This window comes from Spinacia oleracea, chromosome 6, assembly GCF_020520425.1.
Source record: "Spinacia oleracea cultivar Varoflay chromosome 6, BTI_SOV_V1, whole genome shotgun sequence".
Lineage (NCBI taxonomy): Eukaryota > Viridiplantae > Streptophyta > Magnoliopsida > Caryophyllales > Amaranthaceae > Spinacia > Spinacia oleracea.
Window position 1 is genome coordinate 79,251,667 of NC_079492.1, and position 22,582 is coordinate 79,274,248.

General features: G+C 41.5%; 1 non-coding gene and 1 pseudogene across 1 annotated transcript; both read left to right on the forward strand.

Annotated features, from left to right (window-relative positions):
- Positions 1-4,947: 4,947 nt before the first annotated feature.
- The window catches only part of LOC130459156 (DNA-directed RNA polymerase III subunit 1-like), a 44,554-nt pseudogene continuing 26,919 nt past the window's right edge, over positions 4,948-22,582 (forward strand).
- LOC130464477 (small nucleolar RNA R71) lies at positions 10,723-10,829 on the forward strand. The gene has a single exon (XR_008924886.1). It is a non-coding gene; the product is annotated as a small nucleolar RNA R71 (small nucleolar RNA).

Below are 22,582 nucleotides of genomic sequence, written 5' to 3' on the forward strand. Positions count from 1 at the left end.
ATGTCCTTGATCATGTTTGGGATTGTACTCGTAAGTGCGAGCGATCTTTGTAGTGGTGTGCTACTCTTGACAAAGTTGTGAGGTGCGACTTTCAGTAAGGAAATCGGAAATTTTCGAGTCGAATGGCAGGGCCCAATAGAAGTTAGGGCCTTTTTGAGCCTGGGTTCATTTTCGGCGCCCAGGCCTGGGCGTTGGAATAATTTACGCCTAGGTGGGGCGTTGAAAGTGTTGTTTGGGCTGGTCTTTTGATGACACGGTTGGCCTCTTGTTCATTCGTTTATTTCACTTGGAAGTTCTATGTATTCTCTTTTCTTTTGTTTTTTTCTTTGTTTTTAGAACGTGATGATTTTCTTGAGAAGCCGTAGCCGATTGGTGGACTACGGTGCTTGTCGCTTTGGGGCGATTATTTTAAGGAACTGTTGCTCTTAAGGCGTACAATTATTGCGACAGTTGGGCGAGTCTATACGGCCCGAGGAACATACCTTGAGGCGTAAGACTTTGACTGCTCTTGTTGTTGTATATTCCTTTTGAACGCGTTCGTGAATGTTCGATACTTAGAATGATGTTACGTATGTGCGAACGAGCGTTCATAGAATGGCCGTTGTTTGCGGTCCATTAATCAGTTTGCTTGAATCATTTTTTTTGAGCAATGACTGATTTTGAATAGTTTGCTTAGAAGCTTGATAGGGTTCAGGACCATTCATGAAGTGGGCTCAAGCATCGTGCCCTTTCTATTATTCAAACATTTGCTTCGAGATTTTTTTTATTTCGCTATGGTTGTTTTGTAGCTTGGAGCCCCCAAGTATGCATGTTGGGATGCTTCCTTTTGGCGTACGATTTTGTAGGTTCTTTTGAGAAAGATGCCTTGGGGTTCCGCTCGTGTAGGTGCGAGCTATCCCTTCCGTGGTAGGTAACGTTTTTGCTACTTTCAATCCTTAATGTAGAAGTCGTGTGGCTTGCATTTTGAATTTGGGCGATAAGTAGTCTTTGCCTCTTTTACACGTGCTCTTGGTCGTGCCTACATTAGTGCGATATGCCTTATTCTCTTTTCTTGTACCGTAGGATGGTTGAACTTATGGTGGGACGTAGGCTTGTGTGGCCTAACAGCGTGTCTTAGAACATTCCTCCAGGTGTTGGGATATCATTATTATATTTTTCATTGGAGTACTTCATCATGCCTCGTTCAGGTGCTTGAACAAGTGTAGCACCTTCTGCGTGGGTTTGCACGGCTTATTACTTCGTTCGATGCTGAAAGGCTAAATCGCACTCCTATCAAAGATAAACCTAACGTTCACCAACTAAAAATATAGCAAGGGAAGCAGGGATCGTATCCACAGGGAAACAATGTTCTTTCTACTATTAATCGGTAATTCTAGACTTATTGGGAAACAAGAATATGGATTGATTTGTATAATATAACTAGGACGATAATAAAATAGGAAGAAATCAGATATTAAAAGGTCTAGGGCATAGGTTCACCGATGAACAACATTCCAGGACGACAACAATCGATAACAATCAATATAACAGTTAATTAGACTAGCATGCTCTCTCGAATCGATACTAATCATAGACTTAGAATTAACGGGCTCTCGCTACGTATTAATCCCAATTCTACCTATTGAAACAAGCCTAAACATCAAATTGCATCTCTCGAATCTTAATTTGATATTGCGAAACTAATACAATCAAACCTGCGCAAATCTAATTGCAAAGTAGATAAGGGCAATCAATAGGAATTAACAGCTAAACCAACAATCAACAACAATTAATCATCCTTTCACATTCGTTCATGGATTCCCAAAACCCTAGAAAATCAACTACTCACACATATTTAAATTAAACCAAATAAACATATTAAATAAGAACATGATTAAGATTGAATAATAAAATAAGGAATAAAGTAATACCTAAAACGAAGAACGAAACGATTAGCTGAAAGTTTGAATCTTTAATTAATTAAAAGTTGAGTGTTTGGAGAAAATAAAAATTGAAGTTTTAAGCTAAGCAATCATAATACGAAGTTTGGAGGGAAGCCCGTACAAAAAAAAACACTAAATATATATATAAGCCTCCCCTTAATCCTACGGAGTAACTAAGCAAAAGAAGACGCAAAGGGGCCGAAAACCGGGCACCCCGGTTTCCAGAAACCGGCCGGTTTTCGGCCCAGTCAGGTGTCTCAAAAGTAGCAGGTAGCGAAAACCGGGGCCACAGGTTTCTCCAAACCTGCCGGTTTCGCACTTAAGATAGATTTCTTTCAATTCTCAAAACCTGCCGGTTTCCGAAAACCGGGGCCACAGGTTTTGAGCTCAGTTTGACGCAATTGGCTTGAGTTTGAACTTGAGGCCTAGGTCCAACTCCTTTGGGCCAAGTCTGACGCTCGTGGCCCCTTTGAAGCTAGCTAGATCATCCCGCAATGCTCCGGGATCCGTGTAGTCATCCAAGAGTGATAAGAAACAGGCCTCCAAAGATCCATTATCATCAAAAACAGCACTGCAACTAACAGACACTACACCACGCACATTAGCACTAAAATAGGCTCTGAAGAGCTCAAATGAGATGAAAAGTGCATACGGGACGGGGGTAAAAACTATATAAAATATGAGTATATCAAACTCCCCCAAGCTAAAACCTTTGCTTGTCCCTAAGCAAAAAGCATCAATGAGACATAAACGATTAACTCACCCCAAAATCTATGCAAAAAGGTTGGTGATAAAACAAGAGTCAAATCAAGGCAAGCAATTATCATGACCGAAATCTCTAATCCCCACAGTCACACATCAAACCGATACAAAGCTCAAGCAAGGCTCACAAGACATACGTATAAAATCAAGATTGGGCCTCACCAAGTGAATCACTCCTCTCGTTATGTGGCGGGCTAAGCGAGCCAATTGTGGCCCGTTCACTCACCTTCCCATTATGAGCATGCATACTACCGAATGAGTAGTCGCCCCTCCCAACTCACAACACTAGTGTGTTTGAAGGTTCTCCTAAACACTCAACCTACACCGGAGTCGACTCGAAATGCGCATATGCTCTTTGGCCCTTGATAAACGACTATCTTCAACCTATTGTTATACACACATTGCACGATGATCAAAAAGGTCTTTATATAGGCTTGTAACGTTGGCCGGGTATAAACAAGGGGTAAGGAATATTCTGGATATGTGAGTAATAAAGTCTAACTTGGGGAGCAAAATCAACCAATGATACCAAAGAAATCATCTCCGGAAATTAACTCATCAATAACCAAAACATTACCATAAGGGAGGAAGTATCCAATATATTTCATAGTATGAACCAACTTCTATCCTTTTCCTTGCTTTTCTAATACTATAAAATGAATGACATATTTTTTGTTTTTTTTTTTTTTTTTTTTTTTTGTTAAAGCAAAAATTATCAAAGCATAAACTATCCTAAAGAAGCAAGCAAATACACACACACAATAATAGAAAAGAGGAATGGAAAGACATACCAATATGTACAAGAAGCAAATACCCCCCCAAGCTAAATTGGACAATGTCCTCATTGGCTCAAAGGGGTACGGAATCATCACCAATATCATCATCATCACCATTATCATCGCCTCCCACCTGTCCACCACTCGGACCCGCACCGGAACTCCCTTGCCCACCATCATGGGCAAATCGACTCGCCAGGTTGCTCTCAAAATGATCAAACCGCCTCTCGAAGTGACTCTCAAGCCGGTCAAATCGGCCCCATAATTGACTCTGAAATTGATTGAAATGGGAGATGAGAGCCTCTTGGTTAACCTCGAGTTGCCGGAATCTAGCATATATGATCTCTGGGTCTAGGGGGCCGGGCTCACCAGGCTGGCCTGCAGCCCGTGCTGCATCTCTGAAATAGGCCTGCTCATGTATAGGTTGCTGAACAGGAACATGCTCAGCAGGGATGTTATAAAGATAGCTAGCCTGATCAGGGATAAAAGCTGTGAGAGTAGTATTAGGTAGTGTGAAAAGAGGCCTCCCATTAAACATCCATTGAATCTCTCCAGGCACTAGACTATGGTTTAAGGGCCTAATCCACCCTTGCCTCTCCATGTAGAGAAGTGTCATGGCATTACCACCCTCAACATGCCCAGTCTCTGGCTGAACAAAATTTGCCACACTCATTGCTAGGTGTGTGATCATGCCTCCTAACACAATGGGACGGGTGGATGACTGCTTCCCGAGAGCCTGAAAATGTAGAGCCATGTGGTGGGCTACATTGATCTTGTAAGAATTGGCTCCCCTGTACACCCAACTTCCCAAAATCATCAACTCAGCACTCCGGACATTATTAGGCTCAAATCTCCCAAAGAAAGTCAACCCGAAAAACCGTTGGCCTACCCTAAGCAAGGGGTGTTGAAAGGAAGTGGCATGGAGATGTTGCAAATCCTCTTTTATCTCCCCTGTTAAAGCGGTCCACAATTCCAAAACATTATAGGGAGCGGGGGGTTCCTTAGGTCCACCTACATTCATACCATACACTCGGGCAAAATCTCTCATAGACATGCGGTAATTCTGATTGAACATTCGGAAAGAAACATGCGTAATTTCACTACCACGCCCTTTTTCGACATTGAAACTACTCAAACATTCAAGGGTGAGACGTGCATAGGTTTTTCGACCACAAATATCATACATTCTACCAATGCCAGCATGTTGAAACAGTTTTTTCAATTCTTTATCAATCCCTAACTTGTTCAGACTTTCCTTATGTAACCAACGAGTGGGATGGATGGGTTTACCTTTGAGTAGCTTAAACCGGCGTTGTTGATCGTAGGACTCGAACACCACATCCGGGTAAGTTGTGTCTTGCTCAAGCTGCACTTCGGGAGGTGGTGAAGGTACCCTACTCGTACTTGCCTCTGCCCTTGACCTTTTAGTTGGTGCCATTGATGTATTTTCAAGCTTTTTGGGTGGAGTTCCTATTTCAAGAATATGAATGAAAAACAAGGAATTGATACTAAGAGATGAAAGAGGGAAGGATGGGGATGATTTTGATGTAAGAAACTTGTAATTTGGTGGAGTAATGGAGGTGGTATGAGGATTTGAAGAGTTAGGGTTTTGAGGTTTAATGGAGTTTTGGGGAAAAATTTGAGGAAGAAGATGAATTGAGAAAGTGAGACCCGTGGGAAACTGATGCTGCTGCTACTCTGTTTCGGAAATTTTCCCGAAAACCGGCCGGTTTCCCAAAACCTGCCGGTTTTCGCGAAATTGTAAACTCCCTGACACGCACGAAACCGGCCGGTTTCGCTAAACCTGCCTCCCAGGTTTTCGCAAATTCTCTGCTTTGGCTTCCGAAAACCGGGCGCCCAGGTTCTCACAAACCGGCCGGTTTTCGGTACTTGCAATTATTCTTGTTCAACGCGAAACCGGCCGGTTTGTGGAAACTTGCCTCCCCGATTTTCGCGAATTTCTCTTTACTTTCCTTCAACTTTTTCCTCGGACGCTGATTTCTTGGTTGCATACGGAACCGGCAGGTTTTGATGAAACCGGCCGGTTTTCGCTGAAAATTTCCCCTTACGACCAAGCAACTCAAAAAAAATTCTAAGGCATGAATATGATGCTAAGTTCGTAACCGGCAGGTTTCCACGAACCGGCCGGTTTTCCTCGCCTTCTAAAACGCCCATCATCCTTCAAATTTCTCACACTTGGTATAAAAATCTGCACATTACACAAACGACCAAGTGGTAAAATTTCACTCTCCTCACCTCTCTAAAGCTATAGAATCGAAACTAAAAACACAAGGAATACAAAAAAAAAATCAAACTTATACTACTTAAAGCGATGAAATACGGGTTGCCTCCCGCAAAGCGCTGGTTTATTTCTAGGTCCCGCTCGACCTTGTTACCTTGAATGTGCAGTTTATGAGGCGGAGGGATTGAGGTGATGGACCTCAACCACTCCTACAGTAGCCCCATCATGGTACAAATTCAGACGTTGCCCGTTGACCTTGAATCGTTCACCATTCTCATTCTCTACTTCAACAGACCCAAACTTGCTTACCATAGTCACAGTGAACGGCCCAGACCACCTAGACCTAAGTTTTCCAGGAAATAACTTAAGCCTAGAGTTAAAAAGTAGAACCTTGTCGCCCACCGCGAACTCTCTATGCAAAATGTGATTGTCGTGCCACTTCTTGGTCTTTTCCTTGTAAATTCGGGCACTATCATAGGCTTGTAGTCGGAATTCATCGAGCTCACCTAATTGAAGTAACCGCTTCTCACCGGCTAGCTTTGCATCCATGTTGAGCTGTTTGATTGCCCAATAAGCCTTGTACTCCATTTCTACTGGTAAGTGACACGCCTTGCCATACACCAACCGATACGGGGAGGTACCAATAGGTGTCTTAAAGGCGGTTCTGTATGCCCATAGAGTATCATCTAGCTTATCGCTCCAATCCTTCCTAGACTTTGCCACCACTTTCTCAAGGATAGATTTGATCTCTCGGTTGGAGACCTCAACTTGACCACTCGTCTGAGGGTGGTAGGCTAGTCCAGTGCGGTGATAAACTCCATACTTGCGCAGGAGCGCGTCCAGATGCTTCTCATGGAAGTGTGACCCTCCATCACTGATCAAAGCGCGCGGAACCCAAAATCTAGGAAAAATGATCTTCTTGAACAGGGAGATGACTGTCTTAGCATCGTTAGTAGGTGAGGCAACGACTTCCACCCACTTAGACACATAATCTACAGCAACAAGGATATACAAGTTACCCTTGGACGATGGGAATGGTCCCATATAATCAATTCCCCACACATCGAAAATCTCAACCTCAAGGATCCCGTTCTGTGGCATCTCATACGTCCTCGAAATAGTGCCGGCCCTCTGGCACGCATCACAAGCCATAATAAAAGCCTGTGCATCTTTGAACATAGTAGGCCAGTAAAAACCACATTGTGACAGCTTAGCGTTTGTTTTCGACGGTCCATGGTGGCCACCATAAGGTGAAGAATGACACCTACTGATAACACCTTGAACTTCCCATTCTGGAATACAACGCTTGTATAACCCTTCAGCAGTCTCACGAAACAAGTAAGGATCGTCCCAAAAGTAGAACCGGACATCATGTAGGAATTTCTTCTTCTGTTGATATGAAAGATCGGCCGGAAGAATTCTACCTACAATGTAGTTAGCAAAATCTGCGAACCATGGTGACTGACTGGCAAGTGCAAGTAAATGATCATCCGGAAATGAATCATCAATCGGTGTAGATCCCTTACCATCGTCATACCTCAATCTAGACAAGTGATCTGCAACCACATTCTCAGCCCCTTTCTTGTCGCGGATCTCTAGATCGAACTCCTGTAGCAGTAGTATCCATCGAATAAGCCTAGGCTTGGCTTCCTTCTTAGAGAGCAGATACTTAAGGGCCGCATGGTCAGTATAGACTATCACCTTGGATCCAATCAGATAGGTGCGGAATTTATCCAAGGCATAGACTATAGCTAGAAGCTCTTTCTCAGTAGTTGCATAATTAACTTGAGCTTCATCCAAGGTCTTACTTGCATAATAGATGGCATGTAAGACCTTCTCCTTTCTCTGACCCATCACTGCCCCAACTGCATAATCACTTGCATCACACATTATCTCAAACGGAATATCCCATTCGGGAGAACGGATGATGGGAGCCGAAATCAGTGCCTGTTTAATCCTGTCAAAGGCTTCAAGACAAGCATCAGTAAACACAAACGGGGCATCCTTGAGAAGGAGCTGGGTAAGTGGTTTAACAATTTTAGAGAAATCCTTGATAAAGCGGCGATAAAACCCCGCATGACCAAGAAAACTTCTAACACCCTTCACATTAACTGGAGGGGGTAATTGTTCAATCACTTGGACCTTAGCTCGATCCACCTGAATGCCCTTATCAGATATCAAATGTCCCAAAACCACCCCTTCAGTAACCATGAAATGACACTTTTCCCAGTTCAAGACTAAATTGCACTCTTCACATCTTTTCAAAACTTTAGTCAGATTTAGCAAGCAAGAATCAAAAGAAGTACCATAGACGCTAAAATCATCCATAAACACTTCCATGATAGACTCAATAAAATCAGAAAAAATACTCATCATGCAACGTTGGAAAGTAGCAGGCGCATTGCACAGACCAAAAGGCATCCTACGATATGCAAAGGTACCATAGGGGCAGGTGAAGGTGGTCTTTTCCTGGTCGTCTGGATGTATGGGAATTTGAAAGAAACCAGAATAACCATCCAGATAACAGAAAAACTTGTGACAGGCTAGCCTTTCTAACATTTGAGCAATGAAGGGAAGGGGAAAATGGTCCTTTTTAGTAGCAACATTAAGACGCCTATAATCAATGCACATGCGCCAACCTGTGACTACCCTAGTTGGTATCAACTCATTTTTTTCATTTCTCACCACAGTTGTCCCCCCTTTCTTAGGCACTACCTGAACGGGACTCACCCACTTAGAATCAGACACAGCATACACTATACCCGCATCAAGCAATTTCATAACTTCAGCTTTTACAACATCTTGCATGACAGGGTTCAAACGACGCTGGGGTTGAATGCATGGTTTATGATTTTCATCTAGATGTATCCTATGCATACAAAAGTCAGGGCTAATACCCTTTAAATCATCAATACTGTACCCAATGGCCTTTTTGTGCCTTTTCAACACAATAAGAAGTTGGGATAACTGGCCTGCATCAAGTGCAGTACTGACGATCACAGGGCAAAGTTGTTCATTATCTAAAAACGCATACTTAAGGTTAGCAGGAAGAGGTTTAAGTTCGGGTTTCTTTACCTCTTTAACAGAACAAACCGGCCGAACTAACCTCTTCAATTTGGTGCTCTCCGGCTCAGATTCTCCACCATTAAGAGCCAACTCCAGAGCATCCACTTCAGCACTCCAAGAACTGCTATCACCTGCAGAAGACTCACAACAAAGCACTGCCTCCAAAGGGTCTCTTTCGAGAACTTGGGAGACGTTATCACGAGTAATAAAATCGACTACATCTATGCGATAGCATTGTTCCTCCTCTAGCATGGGACTTTTTAAGGCACTATTCAGATTAAAAGTCACCTTATCATCCCCAACAGACAATGTCAATTTCCCACTTTTAACATCAATTACCGCCCCCGCCGTATGAAGGAAGGGTCTACCTAAGATTATGGGAATTTGAGAATCCTCCTGCATGTCTAATACTACAAAGTCCACAGGTATATAGAATTTACCTACACTAACAGGGACGTCCTCTAAAACACCTAAGGGGTATTTGACAGAACGGTCGGCCATTTGTAGAGTGATATTGGTAACCTTAAGCTCACCCATATTCCGTTTAGTACAGACAGACAAAGGCATGACAGACACACTAGCACCTAGATCACATAAAGCTTTATCAATAAATACGGTGCCAATGTTACATGGGATGGAAAAACTCCCGGGGTCCTTAAGTTTAGGTGGAGACTTGTTTTGCAAATAAGCACTACATTCCTCAGTGAAAGCTACAGTCTCTACCTCACAAAAAGCACGTTTTCTGGTCAAAATATCCTTCATGAATTTAGCATAAGCAGGAACTTGTAAAATTAATTCAGTAAAAGGAACCGTTACCTGCAAATTTTTGACCACTTCCAAGAATCTGCCAAACTGCTTGTCTAGCTTATTCTTGAGTTGTCGGTTTGGGAAGGGGAGTGCAATAGGTGGTACTTGTATATCCGCTCCCTTCTTAACCGCAGTTGTAGCCTCATTCTCATTGACTATCTTTTCAGCTGGTTCCTTTTCACCCATAACTATCTTCGGGATTTCCTCACTGACCAGATCACTAGCAGACACCCCGGAATCAACCTCAACCGGCATAGAAGGACCATCATAATCCCTACCACTCCTCAATGTAATTGCATTAGCAGACTCCCTATTTTCGGGCTGTGAAGGAAGTTGGCCTGGTGGCCTCCCTGCAATAGTAGTAGCCATCCGTGCCAACTGTGTATCAATGATCTTGTTATGAGCAGTAAGAGCATCGATTTTTGCATCCTTTTCACTTAGAGATTTTTGCATTTGTAGCATCATGTTTCTCATCTCTACTAGCATAGGGTCAGGCTGTGTGGCTTGAGGTTGTGGTTGTGGGGGTGATGTGTGTTGTCTAGAGAACCCAGGTGGCCCACTAGACTGTTGGTTGTAGTTGTTTCGGGGTTGGTAAGATTGTTGGTGTGGGGGTTGATATGGTTGTGGTGGTGGATGTTGAACTTGGTGAGGGTTTTGGATGTTGTTGCTCCTGTAGGAAAGCAGAGGGTTATTTTTGTAGCCCTCATTGTAAGAGTTGGAGAATGGGTTGTTTTGTTTGTAGGATTGAAAAGCATTACATTGTTCAATAGAGCTTCTACATTCCTGTGCATAATGACCAGACATTCCACAACTTTCACAAATAGTAGTAGGTTGGGCACTCATAGCAGCTACACTAACAGGTTGGGCAGATTGAGCATTGGCCGCTTGCATATTATCGAATTTATAATGTAATGCAGTCAATTGGGCAGTTAATTGTTCAATAGAATTTAAATCATGCTTACCACCCCTGTTAGATAGACCTCTAGGATTTCCATACTGGGCATTGTGAATGGCTATCTCCTCAATCACCTCCATAGCTCTAGGCACCTCAAGTTGCATGAACCTCCCATTGGGAGCTGAATCCAACAAACATCTAGACTCATTGCCCAGACCATTATAAAACTGCTGAATCAAGAACCAATCTTCCAAACCATGGTGCGGGCATTCTCTTTGCAAATCCTTGAATCTCTCCCAAACCTCGAACAAACTCTCATCCGCTTGTTGTGAGATACCTAATATCTGACCCCTCAGACGAGCCGTTTTCTCAGGTGGAAAATATTTAACATAAAAAGCAAGAGCCAAGGATTCCCAATTATTGATTTTCAAAGCCGCCCGATTCAACCCATTAATCCACAGTTTAGCTTTCCCACTCAAAGAGAACGGGAAAAGTATCTCCATAGTCTGCTCCGGAGTCAATCCCTTTTGCTTGATGGTGGAGCAATATTGGATAAAGGACTGAATGTGAAGATTCGGATCTTCACCTGGTTCCCCACCGTACTGGCGTCTCTCGATCATGTTAATCAATGCGGGCTCAATCTTGAAGGTCTCAGCTGCAATAGAAGGCATGATCGCCTTTGGCAGCACGGACAGACTTGGCTTAGAATAGTCCGTAAGCCGTGGGGTAGGTGGCGGTATCAGATTTTCGTCACCCATCTCTATCTCTGAAACTGAATCTGTATCTGAAGGAAAAAGATCGCCAATATTATGATCAGAATCAGAGTAATTCCCACACTGTGCAATGAAAGTTCTTCGTCTACGAAAGGTTCTTTCGGGCTCAGGATCGAATGGAGTAAGATTACTAGTACCTACGGTCCTGGGCATAGACAAAGACTACAAAACGATGTGAGATCCGGTCTCAAGGAACGTGAGTTCCTTGAGTAGTAACAAACAATAATCTAGGATAATCAATCAACAACAGAAAATAAAACCGTCTCCCCGGCAACGGCGCCAAAATTTGACAGGCTAAATCGCACTCCTATCAAAGATAAACCTAACGTTCACCAACTAAAAATATAGCAAGGGAAGCAGGGATCGTATCCACAGGGAAACAATGTTCTTTCTACTATTAATCGGTAATTCTAGACTTATTGGGAAACAAGAATATGGATTGATTTGTATAATATAACTAGGACGATAATAAAATAGGAAGAAATCAGATATTAAAAGGTCTAGGGCATAGGTTCACCGATGAACAACATTCCAGGACGACAACAATCGATAACAATCAATATAACAGTTAATTAGACTAGCATGCTCTCTCGAATCGATACTAATCATAGACTTAGAATTAACGGGCTCTCGCTACGTATTAATCCCAATTCTACCTATTGAAACAAGCCTAAACATCAAATTGCATCTCTCGAATCTTAATTTGATATTGCGAAACTAATACAATCAAACCTGCGCAAATCTAATTGCAAAGTAGATAAGGGCAATCAATAGGAATTAACAGCTAAACCAACAATCAACAACAATTAATCATCCTTTCACATTCGTTCATGGATTCCCAAAACCCTAGAAAATCAACTACTCACACATATTTAAATTAAACCAAATAAACATATTAAATAAGAACATGATTAAGATTGAATAATAAAATAAGGAATAAAGTAATACCTAAAACGAAGAACGAAACGATTAGCTGAAAGTTTGAATCTTTAATTAATTAAAAGTTGAGTGTTTGGAGAAAATAAAAATTGAAGTTTTAAGCTAAGCAATCATAATACGAAGTTCGGAGGGAAGCCCATACAAAAAAAAAACACTAAATATACATATAAGCCTCCCCTTAATCCTACGGAGTAACTAAGCAAAAGAAGACGCAAAGGGGCCGAAAACCGGGCACCCCGGTTTCCAGAAACCGGCCGGTTTTCGGCCCAGTCAGGTGTCTCAAAAGTAGCAGGTAGCGAAAACCGGGGCCACAGGTTTCTCCAAACCTGCCGGTTTCGCACTTAAGATAGATTTCCTTCAATTCTCAAAACCTGCCGGTTTCCGAAAACCGGGGCCACAGGTTTTGAGCTCAGTTTGACGCAATTGGCTTGAGTTTGAACTTGAGGCCTAGGTCCAACTCCTTTGGGCCAAGTCTGACGCTCGTGGCCCCTTTGAAGCTAGCTAGATCATCCCGCAATGCTCCGGGATCCGTGTAGTCATCCAAGAGTGATAAGAAACAGGCCTCCAAAGATCCATTATCATCAAAAACAGCACTGCAACTAACAGACACTACACCACACACATTAGCACTAAAATAGGCTCCGAAGAGCTCAAATGAGATGAAAAGTGCATACGGGACGGGGGTAAAAACTATATAAAATATGAGTATATCAGATGCGAGGATTCATAGGTGTTTCTTTCTTATTTTTATATCTGGGCAAAACTTGGCTAGCAGAAAGATTCAGCGCCCAGGCTGGGGCGTTAAAGATATCGGCGCCTAGTTCTGGGCGTTGAAATTGATTTCTGGGTATATTTTGACAGTTCTTATCCTTGATTTTTTTTTCTTTCGCTTTTGCCTTGGAACGAGGTAGACTGTGTAACGGGCGCTTGTAGGGCGAGCGTTATGTGCAGTAGTTTGATCGGAGTTTTGGTGACTCGCGATTTTCAGTTACCCTTGTTAGTAGGGTGACTTTATATATTCTAAGTAGTGCTTAGAATTTGGGAGGGGTTGTAGCCATTCTAAGGTTCGTTTTACACGATTAAGATTAGGATTGTGCCCTATGATGTATGTATAGCATTAGCGTCGAGAATTTGCGATAAAATCGTCATTTCGAGCATTTTTAGAGTGTTTTTCTCAAGCCCCAAATTGTAGCTACGGGATTGGCTTGGTGTTATAATGCTTGGCATACATTTTTATGGTTTTATGGTGACACGGATCATGAACAGTTTGAACCAGACTCGTTTAGTGCGAGGCACGTTCGGGTAGTGATTTTTCTACTTCTCTTGTAGATGTCGTATTGTGCGACATTGCCTATGGTCAAGGTAGTCACATGTTGAAGTGTGCCTTGAATAAAAGCTAGGTGCCTTTCTTTACCCATAATCATATTTAGAAATATTTTTGACTCATTTGCAACGTTGAGATAGACGCATACTAAGCTTAAACCAACGACACTTTATTATGTTCGAAGAAGTCTTTGAAAATCATTTGAAAATTATTTAAAATCCGAGTCCTATTGTGTACAATCTGAGGTGTCCTAAGTAGGTTGACTTATAGAAGGGTTCGTAAAAATACTGTTACGATTTTTGGAATGCTGTCTAAGGATTTGCTGGAAGCCAGGGTGCAGGCGTCAAGATACACTTGTGCGGTTGTGCCCGTTTGGCATTTGCTTTAGGCTTTTAGGGCCATCTTTTCCAGAATTGCGGGAATATAAACCGTTTTCAAATTGACTTAGATTTACTTGGTGTATGTCTGTACAAAAGGTCAAGGTATACTTAGTTCTTTCCCTAGCTCTTTCATTTCAATTTTTTGCCCCCAGTTGCTGTTATGTCTTCCCATTAATGATGCTTTCAGATTTCGATTTTTAGATGCCCGTGTCATATGTCTGAGTAGAGTGAGCCTTGGTTAAGTGCCAAGTCCTATTGACAATGTCTGATTTTTTTTTAAAAGGGGATTCGCGAGCATTTGAGTTACCATGAACGGGTGCCCTGAGCTCGAAGGAACGATGGGGCGACGCCGTAGAACAATCCTCTTTATTGCAAGCTTACTGCCTTTACTACTTGTTGGCGATTATGACTGTGTCTAGTGGTGAAAGAAGGTCTTTAAGCGAACGACTATGTCTAGTGGTGAAAGAAAGTCTTTAAGTGAGTTAGTTTGCTTTAGGGAGGGTCAAGTCGAGTACTTTAGAGGTCATGGACGCTTGCGCTAGCCCCCATTCAATTGAGGTAAAGCGATCTTTTTGAGTCTTAGCTAAGTGCCTAGGAGTGTGAGTGCTCCTGCTGGCAAGGGTACGTGCCCTTATTATTTTTCGATGTGTGCTCGTTTTGGCATCTTGATGATTTGGATTCTTCCTTTGACTCAAATTTTTCTTTCGACTTGGGTTGCAAGTAATTAAATTTCAATAAGGGACTTCTATTTTTATTCTTGTTTTTCTATAGGCTTTAATATTTTTGCAAATTGGTTGGACCGAATCATGGATTGCCTACGTATCCGCCTTAAATAGATTTAATTTGGAATCAGGTCTTGCGTAGTTCTTAGCCAGAAAATGGTTTCTTAGAATGCCGAATTCGATAAGTATGTTCTGAGGTGGAAACATATTATTTGAAACGGTAGAATAAGTGAAGTTTATTATTATTTTAATCTGCTGCCTTGCCGTAAGCCAAAAATTTGTTTTATATTTTTTTTGAGTACATGTATTTTTTTTTTGGTGGTACGTATGTCTGAATACGTGCTGTACCCCCCCAAGTGTTCGTTATTGTTCCGTGTATGTGCGGATAAAATGACGAGCACTTCTGGACAAATTTTAGCAAGCAGAGAGATTCAGCGCCCAGGATGGGGCGCTAAAGATTTTGGCGCCCAGCCGTGGGCGCTGAAAATTATTTCTGGGCGGATCTTTTTTGGTGCGCTAAATGCTTCTTTTCCTTTTTAGACTAACTTTAGAGGCGCTTTGCAAAGTTTCATTTTTATTATTCACATTGTTTTTTTATATTATTTTTTATTTTTACGTTGAGCGTAGAATGTACTTTTTCATTTGTCTCTTTTTTATTCGTGACTCAAGACGGTTTGAAAGATGGGTTGTATGAGATAGGATAATTTGTATAGGTATTGGTCAAGCATGAGGATTACATCTACTAGGACTCACAATTTGCAGCCTCGTGCTAGTGTCATGAGTTTACATCAACCAAGGCCAATGAGTAGCATGGGGATGACTCAAGGGTATATCAACAGGATGTATCCAAACAAGTTATATGGTCATTATGCTAACGGTGGTGTAAGGGTAGGTTTGGGCTTTGGAAATAATGGGCATGACGCACGTGTCAATGACCGTACGTGGTTTGCAATTGATAACAAGCTCAAGAACAAGAGTCGAGGTAATGGTTTCTTGGGTTATGGCAATGAGAACATGGACGGGTTAAATGAGCTGAACAGGGGCCCCAGGGCGAAGGCGTCTAAGAACATAAGGATTGGAAAGGGTAGACATCGTAGAACTTTATGATTTGATTGGTTGGCTCAATTCTTTTCCTTCGTTTACTTGGGTAAATTTCGCACTTTGGGAGGTACGGGCTAAGTATTTCATGGCTCGCTCTTTTCGCTCTCCCTTTTCTCTCTCTTTTTGAGTATTTCATGGTTCGCTCTTTTCGCTCTCCCTTTTCTCTTTCTATTTTTTCCTTTTTGCATGGGATTTCTCCCCAACATAAATCCATCAAAAATTTTATGTGGGCTAAAAGGTAGATGGTTGTGGTCTTTGAGTCACGAGGTGAGACTGAGTGAGCCTCGTTTGGTAGGCCTATAGTGGACCTTTAATTTTAGTAGGCCTGGGGTGGACCTTTAATTTTAGCAGGCCTAGGGTGGACCTTTAAATTGTCTTACTTTGCAAGCGTATGTAGTCGTTTCTTAAAATGTGCAAATAGCGTAGATTCAAAATGTTATTTTTACCTTATTGAAATTTAACGAAAGAATTACATCGAAAATAATTTTTTGCTTCTTTTTCAGATTCCAGTTTCCCGGATTTTAACTGGAAGTTGTGATTTAGACTCAAACTTTCATTAATTTTTCTGATTATAACCCGTGTATGAATACAAGGAGGTGGCCTAGACTCAAAATAATGACGTGGCGTAAGCCTGTAACACTTGACCAAGCGACTCTCAGACTTAGGCTAATTGGACTATAACTTTCGTTGGTTGACACTTTAGATTTTAACCCTTGGGTGTTCATTTGTCATGCGCCATTTTGCTTAATGTTGGTAAGGTAGTTAATTGGGGAGATCGAATTTTTATTTTTGCAAGGCTAGAATCATTAGTGCGGCTTCTCTCTTAGTGTGTATTGCTTTACCCCAATGGTAGCCTTATGGCATGCCGATTTGGGTATTTTCATGGTTTGTCATGTTGCATTCATGGAAAATCTTTTACTCCGTACTTAGGAGTATTTCAAGGAGCGAGTGGCTCGAGAGGACTATGATGGTCGTGACCCAATGTGGTCATACGCCTTGAGGCCATTAATTTTTCTTGCCAATGGTATTGACACCTTAGGTTCACTTTGGGGGTTGTGCGACTATGGGGGAATGATTTTCAGAATGTGACCGTTTCCATTTTGCAAATACTATAATGTATTCTTTTTATTGGTGAGAGAGAGTATTGAGGCCGTGGATTCTTAGCAAGGGATGACAATTACATATGGGTGCTTATTGATTTAAATGTTAGAAAGGGAGACTCAATATGGTTTAACCTTTTAACTTGCAGAACGACACCAAGCATTAGGACCGATTCTATGGATAAGACAACTAAGACTTAGGATTTAGATTGTACTTTGGCATAACCTAGTCTAGACTCGGATTTTTTTTTATTTGAACATTATTTTTACTTTGAAAACTTTATTCGAACATCATTTTTTGAATACTTTGCCCATGTGACATCCAATGTTATTAGCATGTTCGGTTTTGGTGCCGAGCATTGTCGTCGTAGGAGGCCTAACAACGACGCAAAGAGTTATTCTTTTTTATGAGTCTCTTTTAGAATCGAGTGCTTTTCTTACCCCCTCGCAGCAATTTTTTTTTTACGAACGATTTTTTTTGCTACGTGTTTTCTTTTTCGCGGGCACCGAGGCTGCTGCGCCTGACCAGAAGGCCAAACATCAACTTCAGCGCCCAGCGTCGGGCGTGAGAAATTCTGGCGCCCAGCCAAGGGCGTTGAAAATGCGTCCCTGGCTGGTTCTCGTTTTCTGTTTGCGTCTACTTTTGTTTATGCGACTTCGATTTTGCGTGCTTGCCTAATAACGCCCTTTACGCGTTGTGCAGCGTTTGTGGGATTCGTTACAGGCCATCCCGAGCGTCGCTTATTTTTTGTGGCGATCGTTCGGGTTTGCGGAACACGTATTTCGTTATAACTCTTTGGCCAATTTTGTTCATGAATGTTTGGGCAATTTTTAAGGTCGTTGGTTTTCTAGCATTATTTGTCTAGCATTATTCGTACGCACAATCATAACATAGTCACATAGTTCGCTACACATAACTACATTACAAACATGGATTTGAAAATTAAATATGTCACGTAGTTTATGATAGGCTTCTATGGGTAGTATTTGCGCCTGGCTTGGTACCGCTTCTATCACAGATCCACCACATGCCCCGGTCGGGGTAGTGCTTTCAACAGACGAATTTTGTCCCAGAAGGCCAACCCGCAAGTGCAAGCCAAGGGGGCATGCAGGCGAGAGGGACCTAGTGGGCGAGCGATTGGGTTTGGGACAGGTGTACTACTAGCGAAAGTGCCGAGGGGACAACATTCGAAGCGTATGCACCCCCCGGTTAGCGATGGGTATTCTTAGTCCCAACTTCCGAGGTGAAACACCATGGGAGCCAAGATTCGTTATGCGGTTCTGTCCGTTCACATTAATATGCTGATTTTCAGGTCGTCCCAACTTGATGGGGAAATAAACGCGGGGTAGGATCGTTTCACCCTTCGGCTATTTTGATTACCTACAAGCACGAGTATTTCCTTCACTATCCCCAGTGGAGTCGCCACTGTGAGGGGGTCGAAAAAGCACGAGGCTAATGCGTGACCTCGTCCTTCGTGGGTGTGACGCTTCTTTTTGTCAAATCAAGTGTAATTGGATTTCATGTGAGTTTACACCCAATTGACTAGTAATATAGGAGTCGCCATTCAGTTTTTAACGACAATGAGAAAAACTGACAAAGCCCGGTTATCGTGACATAAAGGGAGTGCAATTATGTTTTACCACGACGGCCGTAGGTTCCCTTGTGATCCCTGGTGGTGGGGATCGCTCAACGTACACCCGCAGGGTAGAGATTGAGGGTTCGGGGGACTGTAACTACCGAGAGGAGTACTCGCTCTTCGATAACTCCAGAGGCAGGATATCCTTACTAGCTCAGCATAAATAATTGAAGGGACATGCGTTAACTATTAAACTAATTTGAGTTGATTTTAACAATATGCAACATATAGTACTAGATCGAGCGCGATTATCTAATTTAGATTGTTTTAAGGGACCTAGCATGATAATCCAATTTCCCAAAAATATCATATTTATTAAGCGTGATCGAACAATCAGATTTAGTTAGTTTAACAGTTCATAAAAGGCGAGGAAAGCAATTAAATCATAGAAAAGGGACACATTACGACGCACCCTTGAGAGGTGCGTCACGGTTCTCAGAAAACTAACCACTTTGACTTTTCTATTTCTCCTTTTATTTAACGAATCTCAAATTATGGGATGGGATACGTTCTGTTCGATTTATGGATCGATTGCGACAGAACGCGTGATCAGTTTTGCAGCGTGAGGCTTAGGCTTAGGGATTTAGAGTCAATACTCAGAATAATAATTGTTTGTTGTTGTGTCCTTTTCACGTCGAACTTAAGGCCCTATTTATAGAAAAGAGTTCGTGGAAAGATAGAATTGCAGAACTCTAATACACGAGGAATTAGGAAAAAACACGTACCAGGTATTTTCAGCGCCCAGGCCTGGGCGTCGAAGATTTCGGCGCCCAGAGCCAGGTGTTGAAAATAGGATCTGGGCTGTTTTTCTTAGTCAGATTCGGATTCCTAGAATCCGGAGTATTTGAGATTTAATTGAGTCTTTTAGTGCGTATTAACCTTGTGACGGGATGCGTCTGGGCCCGTTACGAACTCTAGGCTCGTTAGGATTTTAATTAATACGTGACTCTTATTTTCGAATCGTATTAGGAATAGGATTCTCTCGCAATTTCTATCTCATTTAGGATTTATGTTGGAGTGCAACACCTAATTCTGACAGGTTTCTATCTTTTATGACTTGCCACTTTTAACAACTACCCATTACGGCAGTTACTATTTTTAGCAGGTTTCCATAAATAGCAGGTTTCGGGTGAAATGAAAAGGGGAATTGAGATTCGTTATTTTATAGGAGATGCGTTGTCAAGTGGATATTTACGCTTTCATCATCGAACCTTCCCTTTCGGGAATGGGGACAAAAGTAGGTGTCTACAATAGCTACGATTTCTTTTGTCACCATTGGCTTGTTTTCCATAGGTGGTTAACTTACAAGATAATACTTTCCTCATGCCTGGCTACATGGGTTTTCCACTGGTATCTATCTTTATTGGTGGGCTTGATGGCATATCCCGTGTCATGGTCTTGTGGAGGCATGGATCTTGTTTTGTGTTGTAACTTAGCTGTTTGTCATTTCTCTCATCCAATTCGACCTGTTGATTTGTTTGGATACTTGTCCTCATTGTGTAAGGTTTCAATAAATATCTTCTAGTTCTACCTAAATATAACATTCTGGTGTTTCTTCCTCACAGTGCTAGGTGGATAGGTAATCATGGGTTTTCAATCGGCATTGATGATGTCCAACCTGGAAATATTCTGACTGAACGGAAGAAAGAGATAATATCATATGGACATTATGATAGGTTAATCAAGTCTTTCAATGAGGGAAATATGTCTCTCATGCCTGGCTTTGATGCAGCCCAAACTCTAGAAGCTAAAATAACAGAAAAATTAAATGAAATGCGAGCAGAAGCAGCAAAGGTAATGCTTCACAAACGCAGACACACACGTATCATGTGTGTGTGTGTGTATTTAAAATCTATCGTATAATCCACATCTAGGCATTGGACTTATTTGTATTTAATATTCAGTAGTTAATAAATGTTCCCATCGATAAACCTCGCCCCACCTCTTTAAAATGAGGGGAAACCTCTTTTTTTACCACCAGTTCTGCCTCATGTGCCTTTGGCCTTTGCACATTCCTAGCTCATATACTGATGCTTGAACACTCTTGTACGTCCCACATCTAATCCTTCTGCTTGGTAGCTTCCTGTTCACTGGTTACCACAAGAATATTAATGGGCAATGTCACTAGTGGAAAAAGGCTTATTTGCATCCCCGCATTTGCCACGCCATTCTGAACATGTGACGCAAATAATAAATTTCAACATAAAATATACTCATTTGCGTCGCAGCTTTGCTAAACTGCGAAGCAAATAACTCTAGGATGCCCGCCAGAGTCATTTGCGTCGCAGATTAGTAAAACTGCGACGCAATTTACTAAATCAAGTGCATCGCAGATTTACTAATCTGCGACGCAAATGACTCTAGGATGCTCCTAGAGTCATTTGCCACGCTGATTTGTAAATCTGCGACGCACTGGAATTTTTTTTTCTTCCCTCAATTTCCCGCTCACGCTTATTCCTTTCAACTTTTCATTCTGACTTAGGTTTTGCGACAAACAACAACAGTGCTTCAATTCACTCCCACCAAACGAAACAAACAACATTGCTTCAATTCACTTCACCGGCGCCGCCGCCCACGGCCAAGGAATTGGTCTTCACCCGCCGTTTCCCTCGCCTGCCCTTGCTCTCACATCCGTCGCCCCCTGCACAGTGTCGCCGTTGTACATATCCTTGTCGTCTCATATTGACTCGATTAAGCGGCAGGTTGAGCGCTCTCACTCTTACATTCTCAAGGAGGTCGATTCTTCTAATTCTCGCCTACACAAGCGCTTGAAGGTCTATTTCTCTTCTCTCTGATTATTTTTCTAGAAATTCCCGTTGATATTCTGTTGAATTTTGAAAAACCATGTATTAATTTCAATGTAACTCTAGAATTGTGTGATTTGTGCAAGTAATTAGGTTACTTCGTCTCGGAAATAATGTTTAGGTTTTCGGATATTTTGCTGAATTTTCAATGGTAAGAGATGTTGATTGCAATGAATATCTGAATTTCTGAAATCGATTAGGTTAGTAATGTATGAATTTTGTGTGAATTCGTTGTTATGAATAACAGAGGATAACCTAGATGTGAAATAATTAGTAGTATTAGGAAAGGCTTTGATGCAAATTCAAACTATCAGTTGCTGATCTCTATGAGATGCCGGAATTCTGTGATTTGTGCGAGCAAACAATTAGGTTGATAGCTGATAGTTTTATCTGCATTTGTTATTAGACTTGTTACCAGTGTTTGAAGTTTGTGTTACCAGGGAAGTTGTTAAGCGAGGCTTCCGTGTGTTTTTGAACTAGTAAGGCTCATTTAAGTTTTGGATGGAAAAATTTTATGCCTATTGATCTGGATTAGATTATAGGTGCTATTTGAAGGCTCTTGAAAGAAAATGCCAAATCCTTGCTTATCTCCTTGTAGATGCAATGTCCTAATTGGTGAGAGCATGAGAATTAATTTTCTCGGACAGTAAAATGATAATTTTCTCGTCATTTTTGCCTAAATATGTACTATAACGACCCAATTACCCTTAAATGTGGAATAATAGTTTAGTACGAGGCTTAGAAAGTTATAACTATGCATATGAGACATGTAATAAGTTTGAAAACATTCCTTAGGTTGTTTAGTTAAAAGTTGTGTTCGAAAACGTCATTTTTGCCTAAATATGTACTATAACGACCCAATTACCCTTAAATGTGGAATAATAGATTAGTACGAGGCTTAGAAAGTTATAAATATGCATATGAGACATGTAATAAGTTTTAAAACATTCCTTAGGTTGTTTAGTTAAAAGTTGGGTTCGAAAACGTCATTTTTGCCTAAATATGTACTATAACGACCCAATTACCCTTAAATGTGGAATAATAGATTAGTACGAGGCTTAGAAAGTTATAACTATGCATATGAGACATGTAATAAGTTTGAAAACATTCCTTAGGTTCTTTAGTTAAAAGTTTGGTTCGAAAACGTCATTTTTGCCTAAATATGTACTATAACGACCCAATTACCCTTAAATGTGGAATAATAGATTAGTACGAGGCTTAGATAGTTATAACTATGCATATGAGACATGTAATAAGTTTGAAAACATTCCTTAGGTTGTTTAGTTAAAAGTTGGGTTCGAAAACGTCATTTTTGCCTAAATATGTACTATA